The following is a 7,390-nucleotide window of genomic DNA, read 5'->3' as shown; positions in this document are numbered from 1 at the left end:
CCACTTGGAAGCCTCGGGGCCGAACCCTTCGGGCGTGGTAGCGTCGCAGAGACTGCTGGTACCGCGCCGAGTGTAGTAAGGCTACGTCCTGAGCCTCTTCCAGCTGGTCCAATGAATCCTCTCGGCTAGTCTGGTTGTTTTGGTCGTCGTATGCCTTTGTCCACGGGGAACCGTATTCCAAGTCTGTGGGTAAGATGGCCTCGGCCCCATAGACTAGGAAAAACGGCGAGAAGCCTGTGGCCCGGCTCGGTGTCGTCCTCAGACTCCAGACCACCGAGGGTAGCTCTTTCATCCACCGCTTGCCAAACTTGTTGAGGTCGTTGTAGATCCTCGGTTTTAGTCCCTACAAAATCATGCCATTGGCGCGCTCCACCTGCTCATTTGTCATTGGGTGAGCTACGGCGGCCCAGTCCACACGGATGTGGTGGTCTTCGCAGAAGTCCAGGAACTTTTCCCAGTGAACTGCGTGCCATTGTCGGTGATGATGGAGTTTGGGACCCCAAAGCGATGGATGATATTTGTAAAGAACGCCACTGCCTGCTCAGACCCGATGCTGGTTAAGGGTCGGACTTCAATCCACTTGGAGAATTTGTCGATGGCGACCAGCAGGTGCGTGAAGCCTCCGGGTGCCTTCTGCAAGGGACCAATGAGGTCCAGACCCCACACGGCAAACGACCAGGTGATGGGTATTGTTTGCAGGGTCTGAGCGGGCAGGTGCGTCCGTCTCACGTAGAACTGACACCCTCGGCAGGAGCGTACAATCCTAGTGGCGTCAGCCACCACGGTCGGCCAGTAGAAACCTTGTCGGAAAGCGTTTCCCACGAGGGCTCGAGGTGCTGCATGGTGACCGCAAGCCCCCCGAGTGTATTTCTTGTAACAGCTCTTGTCCTTGGGCGACGGATATGCATCGTTGGAGAATGCTTGAGGGGCTGCGGTGGTACAACTCTTTTTCATCACCTAGTAAAACGAACGACTTGGCGCGCCGAGCCAGTCGCCGAGCCTCGGCCTTGTCGAGGGGCAGCTCTCCTCGGAGGAGATATTCCAGGTACGGGGTCTGCCAGTTCAGGTTTGGCGTAACCCCACTCGGCTCTCCCTCGACGCGCAGGGCCTCACCCTCGGCGCCCGAGGTTACCTCGGGTTCGGGCGCGTCGTCGAGTTTGACGGATGGTTGATATATGTCCCTGGAGAAGACGTCCGGGGGAACCGTCGTCCGTCCCGAGGCTATTTTAGCCAGCTCATCCGCAGTCTCGTTGTACCGTCGAGCAACTTGGTTGAGTTCCAACCCGTAGAACTTATCTTCCAAGCGCCGAACTTCGTCGCAATAGGCCTCCATTTTTCGATCACGGCAGTGGGAGTTCTTCATGACTTGGTCAATAACAAGCTGCGAGTCACCACGAGCATCGAGGCGTCGAACCCCTAGCTCGACGGTGATGTGTAACCCATTAACCAAAGCCTCGTACTCGGCCACGTTGTTTGACGCCGGAAAATGGAGGCGTATCACGTAGCGCACATGTTTTCCGAGGGGTGAAATGAAGAGCAAGCCAACACCTGCTCCGATTTTCATAAGCGACCCATCGAAGTACATGGTCCAAAGTTTGGCCTGGATTGGAGCTGTCGGCAATTGGGTGTCGACCCATTCAGCCAGGAAGTCTGCCAAGACTTGGGACTTTATGGCCTTCCGAGGAGCGAATGAAAGTGTTTCGCCCATGAGTTCCACTGCCCATTTTGCTATCCTACCCGAGGCCTCTCGGCACTGCATGATCTCTCTCAGGGGGAAGGATGACACCACAGTCACCGGATGAGACTCGAAGTAGTGTCGCAACTTTCGCCGTGTTAGAATTACTGCGTACAGTAGCTTCTGGATTTGTGGGTAGCGGATCTTGGTCTCGGATAGCACCTCGCTGATGAAGTAGACCGGCCTCTGGATGAGCAGTGCATGCCCCTCTTCTCGTCTCTCGACTACGATCGCGACGCTGACCACCTGAGTGGTTGCGGCTACGTAAATCAAGAGGGCTTCTCCCGCAGCGGGGGCACCAAAATGGGCGCATTAGTAAGGAGTGCCTTTAAGTTTCCGAGGGCTTCTTCGGCCTTGGGGGTCCAAGTGAAGTGCTCGACCTTCCTTAAGAGGCGGTACAAGGGTAATCCTTTCTCGCCGAGGCGCGAGATGAAGCGGCTCAGAGCCGCAAGGCATCCCATGACCCTTTGTACTCCTTTTAAATCTTTGATGGGTCCCATGTTGGTGATGGCCGGAATTTTTTCCAGGTTGGCCTCGATGCCTTGTTCGGAGACGATGAACCCTAGGAGCATGCCTCGGGGGACTCCGAAGACACACTTCTCGAGATTGAGTTTTACGCCCTTCGCTCTTAGACACCTGAATGTTGTCTCAAGGTCAGAGAGGAGGTCAGAGGCTTTCCTTGTCTTGATAATGATGTCATCGACGTAAGCCTCGACTGTTGTGCCGATGTGCTCTCCAAACACGTGGTTCATGCACCTTTGGTATGTTGCACCTGCATTCCTCAAGCCAAATGGCATAGTAGTATAACAATACATGCCAAAAGGTGTGATAAAAGAAGTCGTGAGCTAGTCGGACTCTTTCATCTTGATTTGGTGATAGCCTGAATAGGCGTCGAGGAATGACAGGGTTTCGCACCCAGCAGTGGAGTCCACAATTTGAACGATGCGAGGCAGAGGGTAGGGAACGTTCGGACATGCTTTATTCAACCCAGTGTAGTCTATGCACATCCTCCATTTCCCACCTTTTTTCTTTACAAGCACAGGGTTAGCTAACCATTCTGGATGGAATACCTCTTTGATGAACCCTGCAGCCATGAGCTTGTGGACCTCCTCGCCTATGGCTCTGCGCTTTTCTTCATCAAAACGGCGCAGATGCTGCTTCAAGGGTCGGGCACTGGCTCGGATGTCCAGTGAGTGCTCGGCGACATCCCTCGGTATGCCGGTCATGTCCGAGGGACTCCACGCAAAAATTTCGGCGTTTGCGCGGAGAAAGTCGACGAGCACTGCTTCCTATTTGGGGTCAAGCTCGAAGCCGATCCTGACTTTCTTGCCGGTGTCGTTGCTGGGGTCGAGGGAGACGGACTTAACCGCCTCAGCTGGTTCGAAGTTGCCGACGTGGCGCTTCGCATCAGGCGCCTCTTTGGAGAGGCAATCCAGGTCGGCGATGATGGCCTCGGACTCGGCGAGGGCCTCAGCGTACTCCACGCATTCCACGTCGCAATCGTAAGCGTGGTGGTATGTGGATCCGACGGTGATGGTTCCCTTGGGGCCTGGCATCTTGAGCTTGAGGTACGTATAGTTGGGGACGACCATGAACTTGGCGTAGCACGGTCTTCCCAACATCGCGTGGTAGGTCCCTCGGAACCCGACTACCTCGAAAGTGAGGGTTTCCTTTCGGAAGTTGGAGGGAGTTTCGAAGCAGATGGGCAAATCAAGTTGCCCAAGGGGCAGGACGCGCTTACCAGGGACGATCCCATGAAAGGGTGCTGCACCAGCCCGGATCGTGGACAGATCGACCCCCAAGAGCCCTAGGGTCTCGACGTAGATGATGTTGAGGCTGCTGCTTCCATCCATGAGGACCTTGGTGAGCCTAGCATTGCCGATGACAGGGTCGACGACGAGCGGGTACCTTCCTGGGCTCGGTACGCAGTCGGGGTGGTCGCCTTGGTCGAAGGTAATGGGTTTGTCGGACCAGTCTAGGTAGATTGGCGCTGCTACCTTCACTGAGCAGACCTCCCGACGCTCCTGCTTGCGATGCCGAGCCAAGGCGTTCACCACTTGCCCACCATAGATCATGAAGCAGTTGTGGACCTCTGGGAACTCTTCTTCCTTGTCGCCCCCTTCTTGTTGTTGCCCTGGTCCTTGCCACCTTCTGCCGAGGGTTCGGCCTTGTTGAAGTAACGCCGGAGCATGTCGCACTCTTCAAGGGTGTGCTTGACATGACCCCTATGATGGGGGCACGACTCCTTGAGCATCTTGTCGAACATGTTGGCCCCTCCGGGAGGCTTCCGAGGATTCCTGTGCTCGACAGCGGCGACGAGATCCGCGTCAACGGCGTCGCGTTTTGCTTGTGCCTTCTTCTTGGCCTTCTTCTTTGTGCCACGCTGGACGGACGCCTCGGGGACGTCTTCCTTCTGTCTTCCCTGAGGCTGCTTGTCCTTCCGGAAGATGGCTTCAATCGCCTCCTGACCAGAGGCGAACTTGGTGGCTATGTCCATCAATTCGCTCGCCTTGGTGGGAGTCTTCCGTCCCAGTTTGCTCACCAAGTCTCGGCAAGTGGTGCCGGCGAGGAATGCCCCGATGACGTCCGAGTCGGTGATGTTGGGCAACTCGATGCGCTGCTTGGAAAACCGCCAGATGTACTCTCACAGGGATTCCCCTAGCTGCTGGCGGCAGCTCCGGAGATCCCACGAGTTCCCAGGGCGCACGTACGTACCTTGGAAATTTCCAGCGAAAGCCTTGACCAGGTCATCCTAGTCGGAGATCTGCGTAGGGGGCAGATGCTCCAGCCAGGCCCAGGCAGCGTCGGAGAGGAAAAGGGGGAGGTTGCGGATGATGAGGTTGTCGTCGTCCGTCCCTCCCAACTGGCATGCTAGCTGGTAATCCGCAAGCCACAACTCTGGCCTTGTCTCCCCTGAGTACTTGGTGATGGTAGTTGGGGCTCGGAACCGGGCCGGGAACGGCGCCCGTCGTATGGCCCGGCTGAAGACTCGCGGACCTGGTGGTTCGGGCGAGGGGCTCCGATCCTCCTCACTGTCGTAGCGTCCTCCGCGCCTGGGGTGGTAGCCTCGGCGCACCCTCTCCTCGAGGCGGGCTTGACGGTCGCGGCGGTGTTGTTCGCTGCCGAGGCGGTCCGGGGCTGCAGGCGTCCCGTCCTGTGTGCGCTCGGTGTGGACCGAGGCTTCCCGCATGCGTCGGGGGGGGGGGGGGGCGTTGCGCGACGTTTAGAGGGGCACCCTCGTCTCCGAGAGGCAGAGCTCTCGGCTCGTCGGACAGCGGCATCTTCTAGGAGATCCTTGAGTTCGCCCTGGATACATCGCCCCTCGGTGGTGGATGGCTCCGGCATCGTTCGAAGTAGCATCGCCATTGCATTTAGGTTCTGGCCGGCCCCATTGAAGGCTGGGGGCAGCCCTGCCCTGGCATCATCAACGATACGTCGCTTGAGAGCACCTAGAGGGGGGGGTGAATAGGTGATCCTGTAGAACTTAGACTTATAGCCACAAAAACTTGTTAAGTGTTAGCACAATAATTGCCAAGTGGCTAGAGAGGAGTCTCAACAAAACACAATACCACAAGAGATCAAACACAGAGATGACACAGTGGTTTATCCCGTGGTTCGGCCAAGACCAACGCTTGCCTACTCCACGTTGTGGCGTCCCAACGGATGAGGGTTGCAATCAACCCCTCTCAAGCGGTCCAAAGACCAACTTGAATACCACGGTGTTTTGCTTTGCCTTTCAATATCCCGTTTGCGAGGAATCTCCACAACTTGGAGTCTCTCGCCCTTACACTTGAGATTCACAAAGAAATACGGAGTAAGGGAGGGAAGCAACACACACAAATCCACAGCAAAATTCGCACACACACGACCAAGAATCGAGCTCAAAAGACTATCTCAAAGTTCTCACTAGAACGGAGCTCGAATCACTTAGAATGACAAACGAATGCGCAAGGAATGAGTGTGGATGATCAAGAATGCTCTTAGGTTGCTTGTTATTCTCCTCCATGCGCCTAGGGGTCCCTTTTATAGCCCCAAGGCAGCTAGGAGCCGTTGAGAGCAAATCTGGAAGGCTGATCTTGCCTTCTGTCGTCGGGCGCACCGGACAGTCCGGTGCACACCGGACACTGTCCGGTGCCCGATTTCCTTCCTTAAACAGCGCAGCCGACCGTTGCAGATCTGGGAGCCGTTGACGCACCGGACATGTCCGGTGCACACCGGACAGTCCGGTGCCCCCTTCCGACCGTTGGCTTGGCCACGTGTCGCGCGCAGAATCCGCGGCCGACCGTTGGCCCTAGCCGACTGTTGGCTCACCGGACAGTCCGGTGCACACCGGACAGTCCGGTGAATTTTAGCCGTACGCCGTCGGCGAATTCTCGAGAGCGGCCACTTCGGCCGAGGCAGCCTGGCGCACCGGACACTATCCGGTGCACCACCGGACAGTCCGGTGCCCCTGACCGAAACAGCCCCTTGGCTGTACACAGTCACCTCTTTCTTTTTCTTTTTCTTCCTGTTTCCAATACTTAGACAAGTATATTAGTACACAAAACCAATGTACTAAGACTTAGAAACGTACCTTTGCTCTTGATTTGCACTTTATTCATCCATTGCATAAATTCACATTTTAGCACTTGTGTTGGCACTCAATCACCAAAATACTTTAGAAATGGCCCAAGGGCACATTTCCCTTTCAATCTCCCCCTTTTTGGTGATTTATGCCAACACAACATAAAGCAACTAGAACAAGTGCAATATCACTTCAAAAAATAAAAACTCAAATTTATTTTGATTCAATTTGGCATATATGGATCATCCTTTGCCACCACTTGGTTTGTTTTTGCAAATCAAACTCAAATCTCTATCTCTAAGTCAAACACACATGTTGAAGCATAAAGAGAGTCATTCCAAAAGAGATTGATCAAAGATTTCAAAAAACTCCCCCTATTTCCCATAATCAACACTTCTCCCCACAAGAAGCCAACTTTTGACAAAAGAGACAATGCAAGAGTTTTGACAAACCAAAAGCTCTATTCTACTATTTTCAAAGTTTCTCAAGTGGTAGCTGATCCATCTATTGCTTTGGCCTTTATTTTCTCCCCCTTTGGCATCAAGCACCAAAACATGATCAATCTTGGCCCTTTAACCCCATTGCTTCACCAAAATCTTCAATTAAGAGCACAAAGGCAATAAGATCATAGAGATGAACTTGGAATAAGTTACCCTCTCATCGGAGTGCAGTGGAAGTCTTGCATGGTCCAAGTTCACCTTTCCCTTTCAATCCACCTTCGAGACTAAATCAAGCAAACTCAAGCAAATGGTTAGTCTCAAAGGGTCAAGTTGTAACACATCTCCCCCTAAACATGTGCATCACTTTGCAACGGACTCGTGAGGTCCAGGGAGTGTTTGTACAACTTGAGCACCACAAAAAAAGCAACAAAATGTAGAATGAACCTGATCAAGGGCATAAACACATGTATGCTACAATTCAATCCAAGTTCCGCGAATCTAAGACATTTAGCTCACTACGCAACCTGCAAAAGGTCTTCTCATCTAGAGGCTTGGTAAAGATATCGGCTAGCTGGTTCTCGGTGCTAACATGAAACACTTCGATATCTCCCTTTTCCTGGTGATCTCTCAAAAAGTGATGCCGGATGTCAA

The sequence above is a fragment of the Zea mays genome, chromosome 5, assembly GCF_902167145.1.
Source record: "Zea mays cultivar B73 chromosome 5, Zm-B73-REFERENCE-NAM-5.0, whole genome shotgun sequence".
Taxonomy (NCBI): Eukaryota; Viridiplantae; Streptophyta; class Magnoliopsida; order Poales; family Poaceae; genus Zea; species Zea mays.
The sequence above is the reverse complement of the archived record's forward strand: the minus strand, read 5'-3'. Positions refer to the sequence as shown.